Genomic DNA, 14764 nt, shown 5'->3' with positions numbered 1-14764 from the left:
TTTATGAGAGGCATCTATGAATGCATGACCCTCATTATTACTGAAGGGCTTCTTCACGCCCTGCAATTTCCCATGAATAATTATTTTAAAATAGCTACAATTTGTTGAGCACCTATTAATATAGCTGCTGTTAAGTCGCTTCAGTCGTGTCTGACTCTGTGCGACCCCATAGACGGAAGCCCACCAGGCTCCCCTGTCCCTGGGATTCTCCAGGCAAGAACACTGGAGTGGGTTGCCATTTCCTTCTCCAATGCATGAAAGTGAAAAGTGAAAGTGAAGTCGCTCAGTCGTATCCGACTCTTAGCGACCCCATGGACTGCAGCCTACCAGCTTCCTCCGTCCATGAGATTTTCCAGGCAAGAGTACTGGAGTGGGGTGCCATCGCCTTCTCCATATTAATATAGCAGGTACCGCATGAAACATTTCACGGGAATTAGCTCATTTTATCCTCATGGGAACCTTAGGTATTACTTTGAGTTGCATGCCTGTTCAGTCATGTCCAACCCTTTGTGACCTCATGGACTGTAGCCCACCAGGCTCCTCTGTCCATGGGATTTGCCAAGCAAGAACTGGAGTAGGTTGCCATTTCTTTCTCCAAGGGATCTTCCCAATCCAGGTTCCAAACCCACATCTCCCCCATTGGTGGGTGGATTCTTTACCACTGAGCTACCTGGGTAGCTCAGTAAAGGCCTTACTTTAAATGTTATTATTTTCTCTTGGTACCAAGGTGCAGAGTTGGTTAATGACCTTACTCAGGACCACACAGCCTCAGCCACCAGAGCTGGGAGTCAAACCTACAGTGTGCTTTAGCAACATACTCCACTATTTATTGGGTTGGCCAAAAAGTTTGTTGGGATTTTCCCAGAAGATGTTCTGGAAAAACCCAAAAGAACTTTTTGACCAACTCAATACCATTCACATAATGCTGTGCCCATGGGTAAAATGTCCTGACTTTCCATTAAAATTCTTATGCTTCTTTCCATTAAACAGATTTAGTTTCCTCTCCCAGAAAGGAAATCACTAATAATGGCTTCCATAGGAGACTGCAAGGATTCAAAGAGAATAAGCAAAAAAAGCATTTGATAAAAAATCGAGCAGTACACAACCATGTGTTGGCTTTCTGGGGCTTCTATGACAAAGTAGCACAAGCTGGGTGGCTTCAACAACAGAAGTATGTTGTCTCACAGTTGTGGAGTTCTGGAAGGAGTCCGCAGGGCTGGTTCCTTCTGAGGCTGTGAAGGGAGCCTGTCCCATGCCTTTCGTCTAGCTGCTGGTATTTGCTGGCAAGCCTTGGCTTTCCTTGGCTTGCAGACATATCACCCTAATTGCTCCCTTCAACTCCATTTTCCATGAGTGCATATCTGTCTCTATGTCCGAATTTCTTTCTTTTCAAATGCGGCAAGTAATATTGAATTAGGATCTATCCTAGTGACTTCATGTTAACTTGATTTTTCAATAAAGACCCAATCTTCAAATAAGGTCCCATCATGAAGTACTTTAGGAATTATGACTCCAACATATCTACTGGAGCAGGATATAACTCAACCCCCCAAAACCAAGGGCTGTTATTTTTATTTGTAATAATGGTATTAATAATGGTCCTAACAACAAACATGTAACTTTTATCCAGTACAGTGTTTGCAACCTGCCAGGGAGCGCGGCCCCCTGTGCTTACAGGGAGGGAGTGTTTGTGATTCAACCAATTCCGGGTGGGGTGGCAGGCAAAGTTTTCAGAAGGCTTTAAACCAACTCGACTATCCTGTGACTCTTCTGTTTACATGTAGTTTGGGCTCTCTCCATCCCAGAAGAGGTAACGAGACAGTAGGAGGCAGAGTCACAGAAACTGGGGAAGGTAAGTCAAGGCTACATAGCTAGTTGCGGCAACACTGGGATTAACTGGCTTGCCAGTGCCGCATTTTTTCTTGCATGTGATGTGAGTTATCACTTTCTTGCTCCTCCTTGGCAATCTCACACCACCCACTTCCACCCATCATGCTCAGCTTACTTCCTATAGATAGAATCCCAAACCAATACCTCCATCTTCAGTTTCTTTCCTACGACACAATCCCACGTGTGTAATTAGCTATTCAACCTCCTTACCAGAAGTCCCAGAGTCATCTCAGGTTCAGGGTCCAAGACAGGTGTCCCCAGCCACCCACCTTTCCTCTTTCGCTATATCACCTTTCACAGGTAAAAGCACTCCGTTCCCTCAATATCCCAAGCCAGAAGACAACTTGCTGCCATCCTCATCCCTTTGCCTAGCCATGCTTCTCATTCCGTTTGTTCTAACTTGACACCAATTCCAATGCATTCTACTTCCTAACACTCTCAAGAATCTTGGATGACTCTGGGTTACACAGTTGGCACTGTAACTCTCAGTGCCAAGCATGGTGTCTAGTGCTTACCAGGTCATCAATTACTATTTATTGCATGAACTGACAGAAAATAAAAATCCCTCTGTGACTCCCCATTATCCACAAAGTCCAAACTCTTTAGCAAAACTCTTAAGTATTATATGTCCCCAAACTATCATCCTAATTACATTTTTTTACTTTAAAAGAAATTATTGAAGTATAGTTGACTTATAATGTGTTAATTTCTGTTGTACAACAAAGTGATTCAGTTATACATATATACATACTTTTTTTCGTATTCTTTTCCATTATGATTGACCATAAGATATTGAATATACAATATTCAATAGGACTATACAATAGGACTTTGTTGTTTATCCATTACATATATAATAGTTTGCATCTCTAATCCCAAATTCCCAATCCATTCTTCCCCCCCCATTCCTCCCCAACCCCATAATATACTTTTAAATATGAAATTTATTGCATTTATATAGAATGCCATGAATATTGTTTTCATCATTATTTTTTGAATTTTTGTTAGCCAGGTGGGATAAAAAAGTGAAAGTCATTAGTTGTTTGCCAGTGTTGAATATGTGTTTATATTTTCTTACTTTGGACTCCTATTTCCAAAATCCTTTCCTGAACTAGTTACATTTTCTATATCCCCATCCAATTCCCCACACTAAGACCAGCAAAACAAAACTATTTGCCACTTTCCAAGCCTTGCTTATGATTTTCACGCCTCTAGTTATGAAAATTTGCATATTCAATATGCTGGCTTGTGATATCAGTGAAACAGCCAGATTGAGATATCAAGTAGTCAACTGAATACATGAGCCTAGAACTCAGAAAAGAGACTTCAGGTTGAAATAAGATGTATGAGAGACATTGGGTGTATATAAGTGGTATAAAAACCAAGGCAATGAATGAATTCACCTAGAGAGACTATACTAAGAATGTTCACAAACTCAACACAAGTTCTCAAACCAGACCTGTAATTTTAAGCGACAGTAGATCATTTAAGTAGCAATACTAGAAGGCAATGTCCCAAAGGAACTGACACATGGGTGGTTGTTGTTTAGTCACTAAGTCATGTCTGACTCTTTGCAACCCCCTGGACTGTAGCCTACCAGGCTCTTCTGTCCATAGAACTTCCAAGGCAAGACTACTAGAGTGGGTCACCATTTCTTTCCCCAGGGTATTTTCCTGTTTCAGGGATCGAACCCACCTTTCCTGCATTGGCAGGTGGGTTCTTTACCATTGAGCCACCAGGGAAGCCCTACAACACATGTTACAGGAAGCAATGAAAACAAAAGATTTGGATGTAAACATCATAATGGTAATTGCTAAAGCTCTGGCCAAATAAGAGTAGATTATTTCTGAAGATATTACCAACTTCATGCCAGACAGCAAGATTTGTTTTCATGATCAAGTGCTGGAAAACTCAGAAATGTAACCAGAAAAACAAAATAAAAACAAAATGTAGATGAAACAGCCACCATGTCCTTATACAGACATTTGACATTGATGTTTCCTCCTTATCCCCATTCCCTCTTTGACTTCTAAAAAAAATGAAATATTTCCTATGAACATTTTTACTAATGAAAAACTAGAAATAAGGTCAACCAACTCAAAAAAATAACACTGCTGGGACCACCTAAGTCCTTATTGTACATCCTCTGCCTCCTCGCGGGGATAATCAATACCCTCATTTTTGTGATAACCTTTTCCTTGTTTTTCTTTATTGTGTTACCACCTATGTGTGTATTCCTCAGCCATAAGCTGTTTAACTCTTCCTGGCTTTGAACTTTCTATAAATGGGACAGTACAGCATGCATTCCTGTGCAGCTTGTTGCCTGTACTCACTGTTGCATTTGTGAGCTTCAGCCTCGCGGCCGTGTGTAGCTGCAGACTATTCGTTTGCAGTAGTGTGTATATAGTGCTCTTTTGTACTCACAATTTTTGGCTGGTATTTAGGAATGTAGATTTTCTATATTGATTTTTGTCTAGCAACCTTGCCAAACATCTCATTAATTCTAATAATTAATCTGTACATTTAGGGGTGAGTTTATATGTCCATAAGCATATGTATCAGTTGCAAATTATGATCATTTTGATAATTTCTATTTCTTTTCCTTGTCTTATTGTGTTAGCCTATGTATACAGTACAAGTTTGAATAAAAGGGGTGATAACAGACATTCTTGGCTTTTCCGTGATCTTAAAGAAAACTTTAACATATATTACTAAATAAGATATTTATTGTTAGTTTTTGTAGATATCTTTTACCAGGTTAAAGAAGTTAACTTCTATTGCTAGTTTGCCTAAGAAATTTTTTTTTTTTTGTAGAATTTAGATCATGAAATGAATATTCGATTTTAGCAAATACATTTTGGTATCTACTGAGATGATCATACACCCTTTCTTTTAGTCAGTCAGTTTGTATGCTAATTTTTCAAATGTGAAACCAAACTTGCTTTCCTGAAATAAACCCAACTTGGTCCTTATGTGTTTTACTTTGAAGGCACTACTGGTTTGGTTTTCCAAGGTTTTCTATAGGATTTATGCTATGTTCTTGAGTGAGATTGGCTTGACATTATTCACTGTTTTAGCAGCCGATACTTATTTCTATTTCCTTACATATTTACCACTTTCTGTATTCTTCCTTCCTTCTTGCATCTCAGATGTTTTCAGTTCAGTTCAGTTGTTCAGTCATGTCCGACTCTTTGCGACCCTATGGACTGCAGCACGCCAGGCCTCCCTGTCCATTGCCAACTCCTGGAGTTTAGTCAAACTCATGTCCATTGAGTCGATGATGCCATCCAACCATCTCATCCTCTGTTTTATTTGAGAGCATTTTCTCAATGCTCCAAGAATATCTTTTAGTATTGCCATTGGAGAGTCTGCTGTTCTGTGTGCCTGAAAAATGTCTTGATTTAATCTTCATTTCGGAAGTATATTTTTACTAGGCATAAAATTCCAGATGTCAGTCTTTTTCTCTCAGTTACTGGGCTGAGTTCGTTCCTTTCTGAAAGTTTGTTGATAGATTTAAGATGGTAATATATTTTAGACAAGAATTTTGATTATATACAGAAGAAACGATTTAGGTACCTACTTTGGAAATGGAAGTTCTCCATTCATTCTTAAGCTGTACTGATCTGTGTTTCTGACCAGTAAAGTCAGAGCAAACTTAACCAAAAGTCAAATAAGTACACAACTTGTGGTTTGATCATGTAAATGGGATTGAGAAAAAAACCTAGTTCTTTGCAAACATATAGTATTTGAGTATATGGAAATGTAAAGGCCAATGAACTGAAATAATGTCTTAGAAGCTAAGTTCATGAGACTTATAATCAATCCCTTGCAGTACATATACTTTAGCGATGTCTTACAATTCCGTCTTTCATCCTCAACTAAACTAATTCTTCCAGGAAAATTTGTCATCCATTTACATATCTCTTAGTACCTACTATGGTAGGGAAAAATACTGGCTGAATTAAGGAGCTAAATTATTGTGGCAATTTTTTTTTAAATTTAAAACCTAAACTAATTTAACTGTTTATGTATTCTAAGGAGTTGGGAAAGTGAAAGTCGCTCAGTCATGTCTGACTCTGCGACCCCATGGACTATATACAGTCCATGGAATTCTCCAGGCCGGAATACTACTTCTCACTAGGCTCCTCGGTCCATGGGGATTCTCCAGGCAAGAATACTGGAGTGGGTAGCCTTTCCCTTCTCCCGGGTATCTTTCCAATCCAGGGATTGAACCCAGGTTTCCTGCATTACAGGCAGATTCTTTACCAGCTGAGCTACAAGGGAAGCCCTTGTGGTTTAAGGAGTTGGGAAGGGACTATCGTAATTCCACTGAGAGTGATAGTAAGATTTCCCTAGCACTTTGTTTTCCTTAAAGGATTTTGGATGGGGGTGGGGGGAGGTACTGCCTGGAAAAGATGTTTCCTTGTTTATCAGAAGACAGTAAGGAGTCCTTGGATATACAAAGGGAATTCCAAAGCTGAGAATGGGGACTAGGCTAGAAATAACTAGAATGCTCTGCATAAGACAATGGTAAGGATTTTTATTTTGCCTTGAGAGAAGAGCAAAGAATAAGGAGAGTGGGAGAAAAAAGGTAGGTGGGGTGGTAACCGTACTGGATGCAAAGTGCAAAATGACTTCTCAGACCATCCATATCTGATATTCCATATTAAGCTTTTCATGTTTCTGCAATGAAAAACCTCTTCTGTCTTTCCAGTTTCCAGGGATGTCAGCTATACTTACAGGAGTTTTATATGAGCATGTATGTGGAGTGGGGAGGTGCTGGGATGGTGGGGTACAGGTGCAAATCAAAGAAATGGAGTGATTCCCTGTTTGGGTTAATACTAGAGTAGAATATCAGAGAAGGCAATGGCAACCCACTCCAGTGTTCTTGCCTGGAGAATCCCAGGGACAGGGGAGCCTGGTGGGCTGCTGTCTATGGGGTTGCACAGATTCGGACATGACTGAAGCGACTTAGCAGCAGCAGCAGCAGCAGCAGCAGCAGAATAGAATATAGGAAGGCCACTATGATAACACAGTAAAGAAAAGGAAGTTGGTGGAATGGATACTCAAAGAGGAAGATTGCCATGAACTTTAAGTCCCTGAGAAATTTGATGCAATTTGAAGTCATATTTTAAAAGGCAGAATGTATGTCCACAGCACCTCTGTCATTATTAATATTTATACTAAAGTCTAAGAACATGAGAGGGATTCCCTTGTAGCTCAGAAAGTGAAAGTCAAAGTCAAAGAAAGTGAAGTGAAAGTCAAAGATAGAGAAAGTGAAAGAAAGCTCAGACTCTGCCTGCAATGCAAGGGACCTGGATTTGATTCCTGGGTTGGGAAGATCCCCTGGAGAAGGAAATGACAACCCACTCCAGTATTCTTGCCTGGAGAATCCCATGGACAGAGGAGCCTGGCAGGCTACAGTCCATGGGCTCACAAGAGTCAGACACAACTTAGTGACTAAACCACCACCACAACCAAGGGCATCAGAGTGATGCTCCAACCTTCATTGGTCTGTAGTCAGTGTCAGAGTCTAGTAAGAGTCTTATAATTCCCCGGCCAAGGTTTTATTTCTCCAGCTAGGTGGCAAGCATTCTTTCTCAACCTTAGATGTTCATTGGAATCACTGGGGGAGTTTAGGTTTACTAATGCCCAGACTGCACTCCAGATATTCTGATTTAATTGGCCTGAGATGGACCTGGGCTTTGGGACTTTCAAAATATCCCCAGATGATCCTAATGTGCAGGCAGGGTTAAGGACCACTGGCATTAAGCTACAAGAGTATTTTAAGGACAATCAGAAACATTCAAACGAGGGACAAAAAGCAATAGAAAATGTATGAGTTGCAAGTATGAGCATAAAGGAAGTTATTATTTTTTTAATGCATTATTACATCATATAATCCCTGCATCTGTTAGGGCCCCAAAAATAAAACTGCAAATGACAAAAAATATTTCTTAGAGCCTCTATATACATAACCAAGAGCAAAGATCACCTATACCTATTCAGTCTACCGTTTACATTAACACAAGTTACTATTGGACAGCCTTAATCTAACTTTACTTTTTTAGGAAACTCTGGCCCAGAAAGCTGAAGTAGCAGGTAATGTTGTTGTTCACTTCAAGAACTTCCCTCAAATCCATTTATTCTTTCTCCATTCATCACCCCTTTCTCAGGGCAATTTGTTGCTGTCAGTCATGTCTGACACTTTGCAACCCCATGGTCTGCAGCCTGCCACGGATGGGATTTCCCAGGCAAGAATACTGGAGTGGGTTGCCATTTTCCTCTCTATCTCAGGCAATAAATATCTTCAAAAGATGATTTACTCCTTAAGACTCCTTTTGAAATCTTCCCAAATCTGTGTATACCCATATTGAAGCATAACATAATAAATGTTGCCCAATTCATATTAAGTGCTCCCTTATACTGCATTGAAAAATCTACCTTAACTCAGAGTCCCCAGACTCATAAATAACCTAACTTTGGCCTCCCTGCTCCTGGGTGCTACTAAAACTTTTTCAAAGTGATAATCTCTTTTCCTTTGATTAGTAGCAAACTGGACTTTTTTTTATCAGCTAGGCATAAATTATTTATTTACTGCTTATTCAGGGATGCTCATATATTTCAGTTGAGAAATGTCCAAATGTCTTCTTTCAAAACATCAAATATAATAGCTACTATTTGGCCAGTGCCAACTATGTGACTCATAGACATTGACTGTAATCCTTCAAGGTTAGTATTACTAAACATAATTTTTATATATGAGGAAATGGGAGTCAGAAAGTTTGGAACCTGACGGAAGTTCACACAACTATAGTTAGAGCAGGGATTTTGATCCAGGGGTTTTGGATTCTCAGGCCTGAGTTAGCTCCAGGGCAGGTACCGCATTGCCTTAAGGCCAATCAGATCTACTCTATCTAGCTGGAGTAATCATCTGAAGTCTAACCAATTTCTAATGAGTCAACACTAGCTAATACCCTTCCAATGAGACACCACAAATACATCCAGATAATTGAAGTAAAAGAGTTGATTTATAATTTTTTCAACTACTTTTCTATGTTTTAATTCTTCAGCTGGACAGTGTTTACCAGATTATACTTTATTACATCTTTGTGTACCTGATACACTTTATAACATTCTTTCTTTTAAAATGTTATTATGAAACATTTTTAAGATAAAATAGCAGAATAGTATCCTAAACATTTAATGTGTTTATCATCCAGCTTCAATGTTGATCAACCCTTGGCCAATCATGTTTTATTTATATTCCCATACACTTCTCCTCTCTATATTACTGTGAAGTAAATCAAAGCTGAAACATATTTTTATGAATATTTTACTATGTACCTATAAAATATTAGGATTTCTCTAGTATGTATCTCTGAAAGATAAATATTTAAAAAAAAAAAAAAAAACCACAATACTCTCCTGGAGAAGGAAATGGCGACTCACCCCTGTATTCTTGCCTGGAGAATTCCATGGACAGAGGAGCCTGGTGGGCTACCATCTATGGGATCGCAAAGAGTCGGACATGACTGAGCAACTAACCCTTTCACTTTCTTTTCATCTATCTATCTAACTCTCTATCAAAAAGAAAAAAAAGAAAAAAGAAACCCCAAAACTACAATACCATTTCAGGATTTCAGGTCTAAAGTAAGTTTGTTAATGTCCAAACACCCAATTGCCTTATAACTTTAATATTTTAGAATTTGTTGGTATAATTTAATTAACTTCTAGTGACTCAAGATTTCTTTCATCTTCCATTTAAGTTTGAGCATGAAAACTCATCCTAGTGGGGATATTTTTCTTATAAGGCATCTTCTATTGCCCACCCTCAGTCCCACCATAGTTTCAGTTCTCAGTGTTTTAATTTGAATTTTCACGAAGCATAGTTTTTTCAGGCATGGCCTTATTTCTTTCAAGTTCTGAACTTATGTTCCTATTTTAATTTGCATGTCTGGGCCAGATAATATCTTTATGGGACTCAAAGCTCCTTGAGGATGGGAGAGGATGCAGTTAAGAGGTATTATCAATACAAATTAATCTGGGAGGTCTGCTCCAATTTTTCATGTTTAAGTCAATTAGTACTTGGACATATAAATCTGACATTTTTTCTGTAGCAATTTACATTACTGTTCTTAGAAAGCATTTCTTTCTTATTCCTTCATGGTTATCTGTGCTTCTAATGAGCAATAAAAGATCTGTCAACAGCTGATGTGAACCAAGAAGGGAAAACTGAGGGTTTAAGTAGTTAAAGACACGAGCTCCTAAAGTTCCCCAAGCAATTTTAATCAAAGCTCACTTTTACTCGTTTGTTGCCTCTATAGTATTTTTACATTAAAAAATTACAAAAAGAAAGAAAAAGAGAAGGCTAGGAGGAAAGGAAGGAGAGAGGAAGGAAAAGAAGGAAGGAGGAAATTAGATGATGTTAAAGTAAGTTGCTGCTGCTGCTAAGTCACTTCAGTAGATGATGATAAATTCATCTCGCCTTTCTCCTGGAGTGATAAAGTTAGGAGCCTTACAGGTCCCCTGGTGGTGGTAGGTTAGTTGCTCAGTCGTGTTCAACTCTTACGACCCCGTGGACTGTAGCCTGCCAGGATCCTCTGTCCATGAGATTTCCCAGGCAAGAATACTGGAGTGGGTTGCCATTTCCTTCTCCAGGGGTATCTTCCTGACCCAGGGATAGAACTCAGGTCTCCTGCATTGCAGGCAGATTCTTCACTGCTGAGCCACCAGGGAAGCCCTATAGGTCACCTGCAGGACCTAATAAGGAACTCTCAGTCCTGTGTCTTTACAGTCTATTCTGCCCTATTCTCTTTTTGAAATGTCTATTCCTGATGAGGAGTCCTAACTTGGTAGTAGCTCTATAAGCTAAACAAATTTCTGCCAAAACATGAGGCAGATGGTTATCAAATGATTTTGCCTTTCCCAATACAAAGATCACTGTGCCCTGCTGATGACAGGATTACATCAGCACTAAAACAAATTAATAGGAAGAGGGGGAGAATCCCACTTGGACCATACGTGTGGTTAAATAAGAGCAGGAACAATCAGAGCACTGGGTTTTCTTTAGATCTGTATGTGCTTTCTCAAAGGGATTGAAAGTGTTTGCCATTTGATTTGTCCTTTTCTACTCACACTGACTGCTCTGTACCATGGCGCTTGTTAGGAAACCTCATGGGTGCAGAACCCCACTACAGTGTGGCAATGACTTTAGAAGTCTCATTAAAGTGGGTTCCCGCTCTGACCTCCAGATCTTGTTCAGGGTGTTTTTTGCATGAAAAGCTACTTGGTCCTCTCTGACTACCTCTGCTCAGAGACAATATCTCTGAAGCTACTCTTAGCAGGGGATAAAAGCAGACACCATCCAGGCTGTGTAATATATAGCGAACACTTGGCAGATTTCTTGTTCTGTGCTTAACTTTGACATGAAGCTAATCAGTTATGTTTGAAGATCAAATGAGGTTCCTGCCCACCACTACTAGATAGGGAGGATTTATCTCCAACCATACTATGATGTTCCCTTAATACCTTTCAAAAACACAAGTGCTTACATCCTAATAGGTTTTTAGCTTAAGATCTAATCATCCACTCTTGAATTAAGATGCTTGAATGAAGCCAACTCATTTGGAACTAAGCACTTTAATGTCAACAGAGACATATGGTATGGAGACGGAATTACAAAGGCTCTCTTCTTAGGCATCCATTAGGAAAGCAAGACTTAGACTCCAGCGTCTTTATTAGTTTACTCATTTATTTCTCAGTAAATAATTGAGAGTAATATCATCTTCTGAAAGCGGAAATGTTTGAATAATTACATGTTAGAGATAGGGTATATTCCCATTCAAAATGATTAAACCATTCCCTTGCTCTATAATTACTAAGTTTTTTTGTGAATGGCGTTACATTTTTAGACTGAAGAAAGTACAACATATATTGCACATATTGTGTAAATATACAGGTAGCCACGTGTGGAATAGTACATCTCAGTCTAATTACAAGCTGTCACTGAGGGTCCCTCAAAACCAATGAAAATGTCAACATAATGTAATAATAAAGTTATATCTGACTTGTCACATGGGGAAAACATTTTAATAAGGAATTGCAGAATACTGAGACTTTGAGAAGATTATCTTATTGAATTTAGATATGGAAAATCTCTGCAAAGTACAAGTATTAATATGTGAATTTTGTTTATCTTGGTTTTGAACTGTGGTGTTGGAGAAGACTCTTGAGAGTCCCCTGGACTGCAAGGAGATCCAACCAGTCCATTCTGAAGGAGATCAGCCCTGGGCTTTCGTTGGAAGGAATGATGCTAAAGCTGAAACTCCAGTACTTTGGCCACCTCATGAGAAGAGTTGACTCACTGGAAAAGACTCTGATGCTGGGAGGGATTGGGGGCAGGAGGAGAAAGGGACGACAGAGGATGAGATGGCTGGATGGCATCACCGACTCAATGGACATGAGTTTGAGTGAACTCCGGGAGTTGGTGATGGACAGGGAGGCCTGGCGTTCTGCGATTCATGGGGTCGCAAAGAGTCAGACATGACTGAGCGACTGAACTGAACTGGTCAAATTAGTATGTTCAAGAGTCTTGAATGACTTTAAGTTATTCGAAGCGTTTGACCAGGAGGCAACCTTTTCTCCTGCCTATTAACTTATATTAACTCTGAAATATCCCTTGGTGATAGTAGGAAGGGGGTCTTTTAAACCACCCAGACTATGTTGGCTAATGCATTTTGATATCCTCTCCTCTTTTGGAGCATTTGTCACAATGATATTACTATTTGGTTAAAGTCCAAATTTCTTGCTGTAAGAAATAAGCTTTATAAGCTCTCTGAGATTAGTACTATTCCTATCTCTTTCACTATTTTTAGTGAAGTGCAGTACATTTTACTACCCATTAAGAATGTTAAATGTCTTTCACTAAAGAGCACCTTCCTCCCAGAATAGTCTATTTCCAGTCCTGTTGATCTCAATCTTAGTTACATGTCATGTTTTGGCCAATAAAATATGAGTAGAATTGACACGTGCCACTTCTAAGGAGAGGCTTTAAGAGTTTTCACAGTTTCATCATCGCTCTTTCCCTTTGCCATTCTCTAGGCCAGAATACTGGAGTGGGTAGCCTTTCCCTTCTCCATGGGATCTTACCAACCCAGGAATTGAACCCAGGTCTCCAGCATTGTGGGCAGATTATTTACCAGCTGAGCCACAAGGGAAGCCCAAGAATACTGGAGTGGGTAGCCTATCCCTTCTCCAGGGTGTCTTCCTGACCCAGGAATAGAACCAAGGTCTCCTGCATTGCAGGTGGATTCTTTACAAACTGAGCTATCAGGGAAGCCCACCACAAGACCAATGTAGCCCAAATAGGACAGCTCCTTTAACCTGAGTCCTAAAATAAAAATTTGGAGTAGAATCACAGCTGAGTGGGGAAGAACCTGTAACAAACGCAAAAAAATAAACTTTTTTCATTATAAACCACCATGATCAGGGGGTATCTGTTATTGCTGCTTTACTTGCTTAATGTGATACAAATATCCAGGACTATCAGAATGTCTGGCACATGGTGGGCATGCAGAACATATTTGTTGACAGATTGAGTGAATTGGTAGAGATTATATGATCTAGACACACAAGAAGTTCAAGCATATGCAGGTCTAAAGTAATAAAAATCTGGGTGTACATATTATTTCAACCACAGAGGTTTAGCTTTAATGTAAATGTAATTCAGTGTTTAATTATCTGCCTTTGAAACCTAAGCCACTTGGGTTAAATATATGTGTGTAAAAAGAGTCATGCATAATTGAGTGCCAACTGGTGAGGGGACAGTGGGGTGTCACCAGTAGCCAAGAAAGGTTTCACTTGAAGATGTGAACTGGATGAACAAGTGGATTTATCAGGGCTTTTAGTTAGTGAAGGGGTGAGAAGAGGACATGGCAGATTTCTGAAGGGAAAATGCATGAAAACAAGAAAAGGGCTGGATTAGAGAAACTCAGGGATGGGATTTAATGAAGATGGTGCTTGAGGCAGATTAGTCAGGTGGCAGAGTGCAGATGGCCTGGATTACAGAACTAAGAGACTGGAAACCCTTAAGAAGCTAGTTCAAAAAACGTTAACATCATAAAAGTGGCAATTCACTCTCAACTTATAAATGCAAAGTCATCTTAATAAAAATACAAACAAGATTAAGTTTTTTTTTTTAAGGAACTAGAGTAGAAAATTCTAAATTCACATGGAGAAATACATGACAGGAAAATTCTGAAAAAGAATAATAAGGAATATTAAAACATATAAAATCTACATAATTAAAAGAGCAATTTGAGCAGGCAGCTCCATGCGAGTTTTAGTATTAGAAACATGTATAACTTCAATTGTAAAATTAGTATACAAGAGATGGAGTTAAAAAAAATCAATAGGAATATGGCAGAAACCAACACAATATTGTAAAACAATTATCTTCTAATTAAAATAAATAATTAAAAAAATAAATACATTTTTAAAAAAATCAGTGGGAAAAGATGATTTAACTAGTTACATGGTATCTGCAAAAAAAAAAAAAAAAAATTAAGTTGAACTTGATCTCACATCTTGCACCAGAATAAATTCCACACGGTTCAAAGAACTGAACACACTAGATTGAACCATATGACCATCTCTTGAAGGTACAAATAGTCAAACATTGATTTCCTATTTTTTACTTCACAAAAACTGAAGTCGTGGTGGTACTCAAAAAAAACCACATATTTTTTTGAATCTTGAGATGGGAAAGACTTTTTGAACTGTTACACAAAATTCAAAGGCCTATAAAACAATAGATGGCTACATTCAACTACTTAACAATAAACTTTTTCTGCATGGCAAAAATCACCATTAA

The 14764-nt window shown here is 38.9% G+C and overlaps 1 long non-coding RNA gene across 1 annotated transcript; it reads left to right on the top strand.

The window, feature by feature from the left end:
• Positions 1-1573: 1573 nt before the first annotated feature.
• On the top strand, positions 1574-13371 carry LOC133252585 (uncharacterized). The gene is made up of 2 exons (XR_009737987.1): positions 1574-1852; positions 12118-13371. It is a non-coding gene; the product is annotated as an uncharacterized LOC133252585 (long non-coding RNA).
• The last annotated feature ends 1393 nt before the right edge of the window (positions 13372-14764 follow it).

The sequence above is a fragment of the Bos javanicus genome, chromosome 8, assembly GCF_032452875.1.
Source record: "Bos javanicus breed banteng chromosome 8, ARS-OSU_banteng_1.0, whole genome shotgun sequence".
In the NCBI taxonomy this organism is placed as follows: domain Eukaryota; kingdom Metazoa; phylum Chordata; class Mammalia; order Artiodactyla; family Bovidae; genus Bos; species Bos javanicus.
Note: the sequence above shows the minus strand (reverse complement) of the source record. Positions and strands in the feature narration are given on the sequence as shown.